At 34.9% G+C, this 15,551-nt stretch overlaps 1 protein-coding gene across 2 annotated transcripts in view; it reads right to left on the reverse strand.

The window, feature by feature from the left end:
* The window catches only part of LOC107047916 (forkhead box protein P1), a 382,431-nt gene that overhangs the window by 321,070 nt on the left and 45,810 nt on the right, over positions 1 to 15,551 (reverse strand). The window contains exon 1 of one of the 2 annotated variants that reach the window (XM_015270831.1): positions 10,605 to 11,176. The exons of the other annotated variant lie outside the window; for it this stretch is intronic. The gene's annotated coding sequence lies outside the window, so the exon portion shown is untranslated. Of the gene's footprint in view, positions 1 to 10,604; positions 11,177 to 15,551 lie in introns of those variants that run through there. 2 annotated transcript variants of the gene reach the window in all.

Consider the following 15,551-nt stretch of genomic DNA (forward strand, 5'->3'; position numbering starts at 1 on the left):
CCCCCGACCCACCCGCCACCCCCACTCGCCCCTTCTGCACCCTATTCAACGGAAGTACAGCGAGATAACGCAGAGTTACACGCCCTTCAACCCTTTTTCCATCCGTTCAGACTCCAATTCCTCTGATTATTGTGCAAATTCAAATGATTCCGTGTAATCAAATTAATTATTAATAAATCAAGGTTGAGGAGAAAGTAGAAATAATGAATGTTATTGAATGATTGAATAAAAAATAATGATGATGGTTGTGGAGATAGGGGGAGGGAGGGAGGAGTGATATTTTCTTGTACCGGAAATAAGTGTCTTTGGAGAAGGGTTGTGTTGGGTATCGGGGATCTTCGAGGGGCTGTTGGGGTAGGAGGTGTTGAAGAAGGGTTGAGGGCTTGACTGGGAGAAACGGATGGTACCACGCACGTACGGCCGTATTAGGAGCTGGATAATGTATGGTCGCTTCTTCCCAGAAAGGGCTTCCCTTCAATGATTTAGGATGTCTTACGATATGCTCAATGCTCGGTTCATGATGGTCACGCGTATTATGGATGAGTGTATTTGGAAAGGCCATTCGGGAGATCAAAGTGCTGGGTTATTGATGAATTTGATTCCCGGGATTTTTTTTTTCGTTTTTAGGAATTTTTTTTTTTTGTTTTTAGGAAGCCACAAGCGGCCGGGGTGGTGACGTTGTTAGAAAATTACTCAAAATAAAAAAAATTGACATTTTTAACCACATTGAATTTACATGAAATTTATCTCCATTTTGTGACTGAAAGAAATCAGGTAACTTCTTTGAATATTCAATGAAATTCTAATTTTCCGATCCATACGACAACGAAATGGATTGAAAATCATTACAATTCAGGTAATTATTTTACAGAATTCTCAATTGAAAATTCAATTAAATTTAATATTCAATTTTCATAATGAAGTCTAAAATTCAAGCAGTCCTTGAAATATCAATGATAGTTCACCATGAAAAACTGAATTTTATTGAATTTTCAAGATTAATGTAAATTAAACAAATATCTAACAGTATCCATTTCATTCCATTATTTGTGTTTTATTGACCCAGTATCATCCAAAAAGTCCGTTTGCACCTCATCCGTACGTGTCAATGCATGTGTGTACATATGTAACCAAATTTTTCTTCAATTGTTCGCTAATGAATGGATGAAATTAAATCTTTTTTTTTCAAATATAGGTCTTGGTGAGCTCTATCAATTGCCATTAATAAAAATTCAATTCATCCATAAATTTTTTCAATTTTTGTATTTTTTCAAGGTAGAAATACGTTTTGAAACTCACGCTCATTTTCACAAAAATCGCTTATGAAAATGCCCATGGAAATTTTCTCAATTTCCATGAAAGTTTGAAATAATTGGTTTCTCCAAATTTCTTATTGCGTAAAATATTGATGAATTCACATCAGTCATCTCATACTCTAATGTTCAAATAAACTAAATTTCCATTTGAAAAATTGATGTTCACGGAGAGAAATGTTCAGTAAAAATTACGAAACTCACAATTCGCTCACCGATTACGGAATGGACTCAAAAAATTTAAGTGACGGTATTGGATTTTTTCACAGGAGATTCAGATGAAAATTACAGAATGCTCTGGAAAAATTTCGTGACACTTCCGCAAAATTTCCTACAACCCCATTTCGCTCCGGAATTACGGAAAAGAAACGTAATTTTTATTGACAATTTCTCTCCATGTTCTCAAACAAATGGTTTTTTCAAATTTTCTTCATTCTCATAATTATTTACAATAACAGTGTTCATTTTCTTTCAGAGGATATTACAAAAATCCGGGAACAAAACGTTCGTCTGCCCCATAAACAACAATTCCCCTTAAAAAAACTCATTTTCACACCTATTGTTACTCGAGTATCCGTTACGCATTCTTTTTTCCCGATAATTTTGTTTTGTGTAAACAGAATAATAACGTGAGAGCCGCGGATGGGTTTTGCTTGGAGAATCTAGGTATGTGATAGTGACTAGGAACACAACAGTGGTGAGTGAGAGGAGAGGAAGTCGTTTACGTGGTTATACGACTTAGAAAACCCGGCCCACTCACCATAGCTCATGGAATCGTCTTCCTAAACAGGAAATCCTCCTTTGCAGGTAATTGTATATGTACACATTGCGCTTAACCGTTCACTTCTAGATGATTGCAGGTCAATTGATTAATTGAGTGACAACGTGATAAACATTCCATTTTCGGAAATTTCATCGAAATCTCTTGATTTCACGGAGAGAAATATTCAGTAAAAATTACGGAACAATTCACGTAATCCGCAATGGGGAATCGTTTTTCGGCAATTTTTATACCAATGGAAGAGAAGAAATCTGAAACGTTCAGTGAATTCTCAGGTTCATCACCGCACAAAATACGAAACTCTCGCGTAATTTTTCCCGAAGAAGTAAAATCTTACAGAAACTTCCCGACTTATTATGCCTCCAAAATCGATAATTCTTGAACGTTCAACAATTTTTATGAAGCTGGTGAGTTATTTCTACGTTCCGTTCCGTAAAATTTCTCAATCGTTGGGGAAAAATTACGGAACGACTTGTTATCCCCACAGCGGTGAGTCATCACACGGGTGGTTAATTTTTACGGAACTAATCGTAGAATTTACGTGGCGATTTGTACAATTTCAGTTCCGACTCACTTGTTATGGAATTTTACTTCGTTTGCGGATTACGTTTCGAAACGTAATTTTTACATTTTTTCTGATAATTTTTATTGAATTTTTCTCTCTGTGTTTAAAGGAATTTTCCTGATTTCTATTCATTTTCATGGAATAATTGGATTCAAATTTATAGTTTTCAGTTGATACAGTTTTTGTTTGTTTTAATTAAATTATAGGTTAGTAATGGCAAAATTCTTCGATATTTTATCAGAACTGTCACTTGATGAAAATTTCCAAAAGTGTTCGGGACATTTCAACTGAGGATCAATGAAATACTTGAATTTTCAGTTGAATTATTCCGTAAAAATTCAGAAAAATCAGGAAACGTCAGAAAAAAATTAAAGAATCATCTCATTCTGTATCTGAATATTCAAAATGTTTCCTTGAAAATTCAATCAAGTTGTAAAATTTCCCTCTCACTCACACTGAAAACTGATGAATTTCCTTGAATTCTACCTAAAACTTGAAATTTCATAACCATTTTTCCCCTAAATCCGATTGAATGACACTATCAGGAGAATTATTATCATATTTTCAATGAAATTTTAAAACATTTCTAATAGTGAATGTATCACGAGACTTTTTTTTAGCTGGCGGAATCTTAAATTTCAGAAGAATGTCAAATTTCACTAATAATAGAAGACATTTTATGTCTGCAATAGAAGTATAAAATTGCTTCGAGAATAAACCGATGACGTTTTACTTTTCTATTCGAATAATTTTTGTATGTGTTTGTATGTGATATTTTTGATTTTCTGTAATTATTTACTTCAAACCTTTTTATTGGATGCATTTATTAAAATACGGAATTTAATGATCGTTTAAAGTTTCATTGGATGCACTCAGATGCAATAAATGAACATTGCATTTTAATGTTACTAAATCACATGAAAACTGAATCCACCAAATGAACCTTTCCTTATAAACGCGAAAAAGAATTCATAAAAAATAATAGACGAAGACAGAAGAAAAGTCATTAATCCCCTTTCAGTTGAAAAAAATCGAATTATTACTCATTAGTTATATAATCAAGATGTAATCTGAAATTCGGTCCATGTGTCATCCAATTTTTTAAGCGTACAACGCCACCAGTCGTCACAAGTCCATGAGAATGCAAATAATCTAATTTCTACTTTCCTACTGGGACTCCCCTCTTTTTTACAATTTTTTATGTACATTTTTCCCACTGCAATCGGGGTTCTTTTTTCTCTACACGAGATTCCCCAGAGTAAGAAACTTCCATTGGAAAACTCATTCCCTTTGTAATGGAAACTCCCGTGTAATATAGTGACGCAAATGTCACTCGCGATGAAGAAAACTGAAAAACCAAAAAACTGAAAAATTAAAACTTGAAAACCCCCGATGAAAGAGTTATCCTTGAATGATCGAACAAGAGGAAAATTTAAACGTGAACATTTTAATTTGAAGAATTTTAGAGAAAGTGAAACATTTTTTTTGTGACTGAAGGAATCCTCTTTTGAGCAGGTAATTCTAGTGAGTGTCATGTATTCCTGAAAATTATGGATGGGTTCCTGAAAATTAGGAATAGATCCTAAAAATTAGAGATCCCTAAAACTAAAACTTTTGTCATTACAGAACTTTTAATGTAGAAAATTCGATAATAAAAAAAAGCCTTGAAATTCTCTCCTAAAAACCCACATCTTTTTCATTTGATTTGAAAGCATTTTATTATACCCTAAGATACAGAATCCCCTAAGGGCACACCAATGTTTATAATTATCCATTATACTTAAAACTACACTGTTAGAAAAAACTGAAATTTCATGGACAGTTGACTACGAATTTTCAGGACAGTGACACTGAATGCAATTTACGGGGAAAAAAATCATAAAATTTCAGGTTTCACTGAAAATTCAGTAAATTTCCAGAATTTTAAGCAGCATAAAGAAGAGAATTCCTTAATTTATTTGAATTTCTAATCTAATATGAATATTCAGTGTGAAATAACATTGAATTTTCAGTAAAATCTGAAATTTCATGATTTTCATCCCCCTAAATCGCATTCAGTGTCACTGTCCTGAAAATTCTAGAATATATTTACCGAAATTTACTGGTGTTCTTTTCATTTTCAAAGAAAAATACAACGGAAATTTACAGTTCTGTTTGATTTTTTCACGACATTTTGAATTTTCAATGACGAAATTCCTTGAAATTTCAGTGGTAATTGAATTCAATAAAAGTTTCCAAAAACTGTATCAGAAATTTCAGACGAAAATTTTTACCAGTGTAAACAAAACTTCTGTGGAAGTAGAAGTTAGCATCGAAAAACTGCAATTCGTCGAAACCATTTCTCTCAATGTAAATTTGAAATTATTATTCACATCTTGAAATGAACTTTAGTGTTGTTCAATTTCATTGTTATTCATCTATATCGATAGAAATAATGTCAAGAAATTTTCAACTCATTCCCATTCGATGCTTATCACCTTCTAATTAAAAACTCAGTTATCTCCTCTCTGCCATTAGAGCCATACATAAAAAACCCATATTCTTCAAATTAACGCACCCGTAATCGTATTAGTGAACACCGGCTCCGTCACTGACATACAAGAGAAGGGGAGTGACGATTACGACTCACCAAGATAACGTAATCATCATTCCTGTTGTGTAAAGCATCTATTTATAAATAAATATCACCATTGACAACTATGAATGAGTTTAAAGGGACTAATGAAGGAAAGAAAACGCAACTGCACGATAAAAAATGAAAAATTGAATGATTACCAAAGTGAGTAGGAATAATATTCATCCCATTTATTTCTGACGGCACTCTATAATGCAGGAAATACTCAGAAGTTTAGATGACGTGTGTTGTGTTCTTAAATCACTCAAGGTCGAGACCCGAGGGAGATTCGAATAGATGGATACGTAGCTATCCGAAATCGGCTCAAGGTCAAGCGGAGAAACACGAAGTCAGTGTCACGGCAGTCAATGCCAAACTACAGTTGAGTAAATCGTCTGGCCTAAAGTTCAATTATCTGCCCAATTTTCATTTAAATCCAGTGATTTCAATCAGAGTGATAACAACATCTCACTTCAACTTACGGAATCATTGAAGTTGTCGAGTGGATGGGTCTTCAATTCACTCGATTTTTTCTACTTCAATTTTTTAATGTTAATAGTGGACAATGAGGAATGATTGTAATTTTTATTCAGAGTCAGTGATGAAACAATGAAAGTTTTTTCCAGGGAAAGGATATTATCCACTATTTTGTAATGAGTTCAGACCTGGCTCAATTATTAAATTAATTTGCGGGTGATAAATATTCAGAAAATAGCTTAGGAAACTCGAATTTTACTCTGTTATCTCCATTAGCAACGCTTGCTTTCCCCTTGTCATTAGGTGAAGACAAAGATGAATAATCACTCAGTCAAAAATAGTATTGGAATAAGCAAATGGAATGATTAAATCATGATATGATCCGATACATATTTCTCGGTACTCAGCTAATGCGTGGCCTCTCAGATTTCGGTTATATTATCCATGCGCAACTGATAGCAACGACGTCATGGGAAAGAATTCATGGTACCAATTTACCAGAGAAGTAAGGCTTTCAGTCAGTCTTTCATCGCCTTTTGAGGAGAAATAATATTTGTGGACGTCCGCACGGAAAGGGCCCACTTTGTGGATATGGAGTTATGTATCGGATAATATTGATAACATTCTGAACATTTTAAGCCCCAAATGATACTGATAGGGTAAAAAATGAACCCGCTAGAGAAGAGAAAAAAATGATTTAACATGGATTGAAACGAGGGTTGCGGAGACAACCCTCGTAAACATAAATATCTGTGGACGTTCATATTTATTGAAGTCGTCAAAATTAAGGTATTTATGGCGTATTCAGGGGGGGGGGGGTCGAAGAAAAATCAAGAAATTGATGATTTTTTTATAAATTCTTTGATTTTTTCAAAATCCCTATGCAAAATCTTAGATAGGAGAATGGGTGAAACGCAGAAATTTTTCTAACAAATGCATTTTCACATGGGCTCTTATGGAAATTCCTAAAAAAATACACTCGGGTGGAGCTTTTTTCACACTGAGAGAAAAATATAATTCTTCTGACTATATTCCATCACCATCGAATTATAGTCAATAAGTCCTCAACAATTTTGCATGGATTACGGTAACTATGGCCGGAGAAGTAATTACTACAATGGAATGTAGTCATTGCAACTATTTTATAGTTCTCCTCACGATAGATTTGTCGTGGTTACTTTTGAACTTTGGTTAGTTTAACTACATTTTGATTTGCAAAAATTACGCTTGTGAAGTTACTATAATGTTATGTGCCGCATACAAAAAAAAATCGTATCGTTCACCAAAATGCCTCAACTATTTTCTGATTGTAAATCGAACTTCAGATTTTTCTCTCAGTGCAGGAAATCTATAGGGACTAACTTTTGGATAGTATTGTCTTGGGATATACCTTATGGTATATCCGTACAAAACAGGTTTTTCTTAAGATTGTCCCCATGTTTTTCATAGATAATACTTATAATCATTAATTTTTTTTATTGTTATTTTTACATCGCTTCGACTCGATTGAGTATATGTGGACGTCCGCATGAAAAGGGACCACTTTGTCGATTCTAGTTTCCGAGATATTCACGTTTTTGTCTCAGCAACTCCCATTTACACTCATGTTAAAGTGTTTTTTTCATCTGCTCCGGCGACGTCATTTTTCACCCTATGAGGATCATTTTGGGCTCAAAATGTGCGGAATGTTATAAATATTATCAGAGTATACCTAACTCCATATCGACAAAGTGGTCCCTTTTCATGCGGACGTCCACATATGGTGATGATGATCAAGACTTAAAATGGCTAGATCTCAGCATTCTACCCGACCGGGATTTGAACTCGGAATCTTGCGCACGTGAGGTAACGACCTTACCCACTGCGCCAGGCCGTCGGAATAATAATCATTAAGGGGAAACGGAACCCCTTTGTCTATATGAATTTTTAGAATTGTTTTTTCCCACAATTATTAATTTTTATCCATAAAACTACTTTGTTGACTCGATCATTGCATTGTTGAGTCAATGAAGTAGTTTGATAAATAACAAATAATAATTGCAGAAGAAAACACAATTCTAAAAGGTCATATGGGCGCAGGGGTTCCGTTTCCCCTTAAATGAATTTTTAGGCGAGGGTGTCTCGGTAGCTCATTGGTCAAGAACTACTCCCCGGACTGCAGAAGGTCGTGGGTTCGAATCCTATCCAATCGATGCGATGAGCCTCGCGATTTTTTGAATTTGTGCTTTGAGTAATTAAACATGGTCGAGCTCTAAATCTCTTTCCGTGCTAAAAGTTCGACTTTGATGAGATTCAAATAACAGCGCGAGAGAAGAATGTACCTCACTAACATCTGTGGAATTGCAAATGACCGCAAAGCCGAATAAAAATTTATCCAATGTATAAATGGGAAAACAGGTCAATTTCTGGACGGAGGTTAGTTTCTGGACGATTTCAACTTACATTGAATATTCCATAAATAAAATGAAAATTATAGTGATTATCATGTGATATAATCATGTGAGCAATTATTTTTTCTATTCGACATTTAATGACTAAAAAAAATACGGCCCAATCGTCCGGAAATTGGGGGTTTTGGCTGCATTCAACTATTTCTTAATTTAATTATTCTTTGTTTGGTTATTTTCACTTTAAATAATTTTTTTCTCCTAATTAAAACATTCTTGAAGGTATGGAAACCATCATAGCCCCACACTGATAGAATGATTCATTTATTCCAAACTAGATTCGTAAACTATCAACGAATGGTAGAGTTGAATATGACCAAATGAATATTCGTTAATAGTTAACGAATGGTTCACTTGAAAGGTGAACGTCGAGTCAAACAAGGCACTTCAAATATGCATTTGTTAACTATTAACGAACGAGCATTTGGTGAGACCGAATAGACCCTAGTCTCCAATCAAATCCATTTGTTAACAATAACTAATCCTTTCTATCAGTGCATTTAGGTGATTATTTTATTCTAGATCCTACCACGAAACTCGAATTTCCCTTAACCATCCAGCAATTGGCCTGTTCACCCTACACCATGGTTGATAAAATCCTCAAATCTGTTATATTTATAATATTCCCCAGCTACTGAAAAAAATTGTAACTATCTGTACGACACAATTCAGGAGATAATAAATAATGAAATGTGGGTTTCTAGCACGCGAGACAGGAAAAATGGGGGTTATGGTTCCCCCAAAACTCTATTTTTCATCTTATGAGAAAACGGTTCCTACGATGTTCTTAAAAAACTAATCAGTAGTAGATTGACAAATTCCGAATACGGTAAATTTTTTGTAAAATTTTATAGTCAATAGTTATTGCGATGTTCAACTGTAGAAACTGGAAATTGCGGCAAATAATTTCCCGGCAAACAGTTATTGTTGGCTTCATCACCAACATATGAGGATAGAACAGCTCAATATCTTATGAGAATAGGGGAGGTTGGGGTAAAACGGACACTTTTGACTTTTTTTTAAATGTTAATGAGGGGTTGAAATGTTGATAAAATTGAATTACTTTTTTTTCAATACAAAGAACAATTCTTTTCCTTTGTGACGAGCCTAAATTGAGCTCAACTGATAAATTTGTTTCTGAGTTATGAATAATTTTAAAAAAGTCTAAAGTGTCTATTTTACCCCACCCTCCCCTAAATTAATTTAGTAATTTATAATTTTTTCCGGAAATCTACAGGGACTAACTTTTGGATTGGACTGGTATTGTCTTGGGATATACCTTAAAACGTCTTGTTCTGAAACTAACAGCGCAATGAACAAACCTCTCTCCCTCGACATATCACATTTTACCTCCGCAATATCATTTCAATTTCCCCAACTGAAAAAGGCTCGATAACAAACAATAGTTTCTTTAATCGAAGTCAACTCAATCGCCGCACACGCACATGTAACAATCACCCGGTCAGTTCACTACAATCTTCACGCCGGTCGACGCATTATTCCCGGGATATCGCCTTGTTTGCAGTTTGTTATTTACTCTCTCGGCAATGGGCAATTGTAATATCCGGTGAATTCAATTTTGTATAATTCGTACTCCTTTTTTCCCAACAAAACAAACATCAATTCCCAACCACCATTGTATTATTGAATTCTCCATATTTGATCTGTCCCCACGAAGGACGTTAATTTTCTCCAAACAATTATGACTTTTTATCCTCATTTTTCACGCTTAAGGAACTTCCTCATATGGACAGTTTTACGTAGACGTGAATCCGTGCAAGTCTCGGTTTTCCCCGTTACATTTCTCACCGGTGTTGACGGGCTCTATAAATACTTTATGCGGTTGTCAGAGAATGAGAAAAAAAAAGAGTCGAATAAAAATTATTTATGTACAAACGTTACCATATCACAAGCTTTTCGTTTACCCGCGATTTGTTATCATCAGTCATTCAACGAAGGGGAAAAAAGGATAAAGAGACACTTTCGAATCAAGCGGTCGTTGTCTCTCATTCCGGCGAAGGTCGATCAATAGAGTTCGATGGACACGTGCATCAACACGTGCTCCAATTCACCCATCGAAAATTCAAAATTGAGGAAAAAATTCTCTCGCCACAAGCAACATTGGGATTAAGTAGAATCGGGTGAAGTGCCAAATTCATGGATGAGCACCAGTCATAATAAATCATGTGTCGTTGGTTGTACTGAGCAAACGTTCGCTGCATCCTCAATGTCTTTCAGCCGTCTCCACTCAACAGAACAGAGGACAACAAAACATAACGGCATAGAAAAACAGCTCGTGCGACGTCAAAAACAACAGAGTACAACCAAATACGAAAAACAAAAGTAGGAGAATAAAAAAAAAATTGAGACAAAACGAGGGGGAAAAAACTAAAGTGCATTTACATACGTCTTGCGCGATGACGCGACGCGCCGCACCTGTTGAACCGCGTGGCGTGCTGTGACGTCGATATTCCCCTCTCCCCCCGTCGCCTCGTTTTTCCCTATGACCCACAGTGCACTCACCACGAAAATAAAACACGTGAATAAAATCACAAAACGAGGGAGCACAAAGGTGTAAAACAAAATGTGAGAAAAATATTAAAACACTTCACTGCACTTGGGACGAGACTGGTAAATCCTCTTTATCCATTAATATTCCACAAGCACTAGCACAAAACAATCCCAGAAAGTATAAACATCACAAGTTGAGGCCAGAGAAAAATATGGGGAAAATAATGACAAAAATAAACTAATGTAATTAACATAACAGCACTGCATTGAACACTTTCAACTAGAAAAATTTATTTACGAGTAATGATTCACTGACAACGAGAGAGATTGATTCTGCCGAATGATTTTCATTTATTACTTGGACACGGGATTCAATAAATCGGTCTCACTCCGGCGTTTCGTACGAAACGTGTGTGTACGCAAAACAGAGAAGCGAGCGAGACATTGCCGGAGAGTAACTGAGAGGAAATTCAGTGTGTGAAGATCGTGTGAGAGAGAGCGAGAAAGAGGAAAAATGTGTTCCCCGGCGGGCAGGCAACCGTCGGCCCCCACGTTGTTTGTCTCGCGAGTGGCCTGTTTACATGTTGACTCTCTGTTTACGCGTTTCGTGCGCCGTTCCTCTCCTCCTCGCCAATCCACTCCCCCTCCTCTCCCGCCCTGACCCCCCTTGCCAGCCCCACTTGCCCTCTCAACACCAACGAACTGAGGAGGTTTTGCACACCCCGCAACCCGCCGACCGTGGATACACAGTTTAAGTCAGCGAAGTCGTGTTCCTCTCCTACTTCAGCTCACGTCAACTCCCTCCACCCCCTTCCCCACCCGGCCCCTCCAGGGCAGCCAGAATTGTCCTCTCACACGCATTCGCGTGACACTGCCGGCAGTATTCACGTATTTATTGTTTTGTGAGTAATGTCGTTCAACTTTATTAGGAGCTATTTTTATGGCTCGGAAGGGTGATTGATTGGCTCCAAAATCGATGGGTTAGGAGTTTTTAGGCGAGGGAATCATGGGTTTGTGCGATGTTCCATTGGGACATGATAATTAGAATTGATATTATCAGTTGAGTGCGATTGTTCACTGGAAAAATTGGAAGATTAAACTTGTGCTGAGGAAAAAATTAATATGCCCATTAGACATTATTTTTCACCGCGTGACATCGAATATCAAAATTCTGGTGCACTGCTAAAAATTTTCATCTCAATTTTCCGGGCCAAATTCCGGAAATTTTTATCGTGTTCAAGTTCCACTGAAATTTGAGGAAAGCGTGTCATTGAAAAATGAAATATTCCATTGATTTTCGGTTCAAGTGACTTGGACATCAATAAAATACTCGATTTTTCAGTTCAATTATTCTGTGAAAATTCTGGAAAAATTGAAAATTCATGTCATTTTGTTTCTGAATATTCATGTTTCACTGAAAATTCAGTCCATTTGTGAAATTTCCATCTCACTCCCACTGAAAACTCATTAATTTCCGTGAATTCTACTTAAAACTTGAAATTTCATAACCATTTTTTCCCTAAATCCGATTCAATGTCACTCTCATGAGATTTACTGTAATATCTTCTTCCATGAAATTTCAAAAATTTTCTAACAGTGTGGGCGAAATTGTGATCGAAAAAATAATTTGGATGATTGCTGATGTCAGGGAAAAATGCTGAAATACTTTTGTAGAGAAAATTTTTAACTATTTTGCTATTGTTCCCCAAAATGGCAGGATTTCACGATAATTGGTAAATTGATGGAATTACATCTCTCTTATACCTTTTGCTAAATCATCAGTATATGTAAAATTGTTGTTTCATAACGGAATAATAATAAAAGGCTCAGAAGTTTTGAACAAGTTTTGGTATAAATAAAATTCTTATTTATAATTTTTCAATTATCTTTGTGATTGAGTATTTCATTGCAAAATTTGAAATAAAATTTCCTTCATCATTTCATAAACTATACATTTACTTTTACTACTATTACTTTGGTTTAAAAAAATTAATCTGAGATAATTGCTCAATCAATAAAAGTGGAAGATTCGACTCACTGCGTCATCAGACTTGAGTACAGAATTATTATGACAAAAAAACTAATGGTTTTCAATAGCTATTTGCTGTAAACACGGCAATGAGGAAACTTATTCCATCATAAAAGCATGAACAAAGAAATCAAGACCTGACGATAAAATTTGAGAAAAAACTTCAGTAAATAAGATTTTTCCATTCAAAGGAAAAAAAAATCATTTCGTCTCAGGTAATGCATTTTATCAATTTATTTAGTAAAGACATATCGTTGTGCCTGCGCATCTCAGTCACTAATACTCTCAAAAATCATCCAATATCGATCGCCGGAAAGTATTCCAATTAAAACTTGAAAAACTTTTCCGCCATAATTTTCCCGTTTATCATTAAGACAAATCTCGCATGCTGATCTTAAAAAAAGTGTTTTGATAACTGCTGATTATAAACATCACAAAAAACTCCATAAATAGAACAATCATTAAACGTTGCGTAATGACTACATCCGGGGAATAACGGCAAGGAAAGAAGTTTAAAAGTTACGAGGGCGTCATATGAACATAGACCCATTGAAGATCCTCAGGCAAAATCGATTGTATTCGGTTCTACTCGTGTGTTGTGTGTGGGCTTGGCGGAATAAAACGCCTGACAATGAAAACGCGTGAGATCAACACAACAGAGCTGTTCAAATGAGAAAAACAGGCAGGGGACTGAGCCTATCCGAAAGAAGACATTTGACCGTTACTTTATTAGCGTTATCAGTTTTTTCTTTTTTTTTACTTCCAACTGGAAGCAAAAAAACAACAAACAATACACAATAATATAACATAATATAAAAATAATATATTGGGGGATGTTGTTGTTTCTGTGTAATCACTCAAATTTAAGTTTCCAATTTTTTGTGGTAGGGTGACTAATTATTATGGTCTAAAAAATCCGAATAGGCGATTTTTAGATGGTGTTTGTATGTAAGTACACTGAGAAAAAAAATTTCTCTTGACAAAGATGATTTTCTTGATACAAGAAAATATTCTCTCGTCAATTTCTAAAATCGTGAAACTGGTGGTAAATAAGTTTGTCCTCACACTGAGAGAAAGAAATTTTCAAAAGGATGAGATTCTCTTGTTCCGAGAAAATTTTCAAGTGTTAGCATAAGTCTTGTCATAAATTTATGTAGTTTGCGTTACACCTACAATTTAATGGATATCGACAATTTATACTTTCTCGATTTGATCACTCATCATCTCCAACTGAGGAATTCATGTTTCGATTGCACGACGAACTTTCATTATGAATTCAAGTGAATCGAAAATTGAGCTCAAGTGTTGTGCTCTCTGTGCACTCTTTTATGTAATCAAAGTCCTGCCAAAAAAAAATTGGATACTTCGATATTTTGTCTCAGCCTAAGAACGAAATTATTTATCAGGAGATTTCACGATTCTTAAAATTGACATGAGAATATTTTCTTATATCAAGTAAACCTTCTTTGTCAAAAGCAGTTGTTTCTCTCAGTGTATATATGTATGTATGTGGTTTTTTCTTCATGATTTTTCTCGAAACTTTCTTATAAAGGATTAATCGAATTTCACCCATTTTTTCATGAATATAAACTTTGATACGCTCTATTCATTCGCACCAATAAAAATTTCATTTTTTATTTATGTATAAATAAAATAGTATAATAGTATATTTCGTAACGAGTGCAAAAAAGTGTTTTTTGGCGAGTGGGAGGTTTATATCACGAGCCGAAGGCGAGTGATATAATCCCACGAGCTAAAAAACATTTTTTCACGAGTTACGAACAATATTTTTCATCACAATGTGGCGGAAATTGGACTTTTAGGCACGCGGAGCGTGCCGAAAAGTTCACTTTTCGTCACAGCGTGATGAAAAAAATAAAATAAAAATCGATGATTCAAAAAATATCAATTTTTCAACGATCACTCAATCAGTTGTCATAAAAATGAAATTAGTCATGGCTGAAGAAATTAATAACAATACCGTCTTGATTCTATCAGAATATGGGCGTGGCATAATTCGTTATTGAGTAACAGCATATTATTCGCGCGTTTTGAAAGAGAAAATCAGTTTATTCATTATTACTAAAAGAATCATCAACAATAGTAATTAAATCAGGGTTTGAAAAGTATATTTCAATGCCTTCTTAATTAAGTTGAAAAATGGTGAGAACAGCTTCATTGCATATCCAGTTACACAATACCGTCATGAGCTTTTTATATCAAAATCTCTATTTCTATTAAACTCACAATTGTCAGGTACTAGTCTATTATGTTGAATAATTATTCACATCGATTCATGATCCCGCCTAAATTTCTGGCAGAACCTGAGTTAAATTCTGGCTAAATCCTGAATAAATCCTGATTAAGCCTTAATTGAACTTTGATTACACCCGATTTAAAAACTAATTCGAGTCTTGAGACTCTGAGCGTAGAATTATTTGACAGAACGAATACGCGAAATTTTAATTTAACTAATTTATTAGCAACAATTATTATGTATAGTAATGCACATAATCAATCATTATCAAAGAAATTGGCCGAAATAAAACAAGTGGACAATGGCATTAAAATACCGAAATGCCCCAACAATGTTAGGAATTTAACTAATTTCTCATTCATCTTGAAAATTCAAGAAAATTTTTCATGTTGAACAATCATTGATTTTTCAATGAAAACTTGAATTTCAAAACTCATCGTAAAAAATGAACATCATTTACAATTTAATTTTCAATAGATTGAGAATTCAGAATAGTTTTTGTCTGAATTTTCAAAATTTTTAAGGTGTTTCAGTTCCGTACCTGAAAATCGAGAATT

The sequence above is a fragment of the Diachasma alloeum genome, unplaced genomic scaffold (genome assembly GCF_001412515.2).
Source record: "Diachasma alloeum isolate Michigan unplaced genomic scaffold, Dall2.0 Dall_scaffold_78908, whole genome shotgun sequence".
NCBI classification, from domain to species: Eukaryota; Metazoa; Arthropoda; class Insecta; order Hymenoptera; family Braconidae; genus Diachasma; species Diachasma alloeum.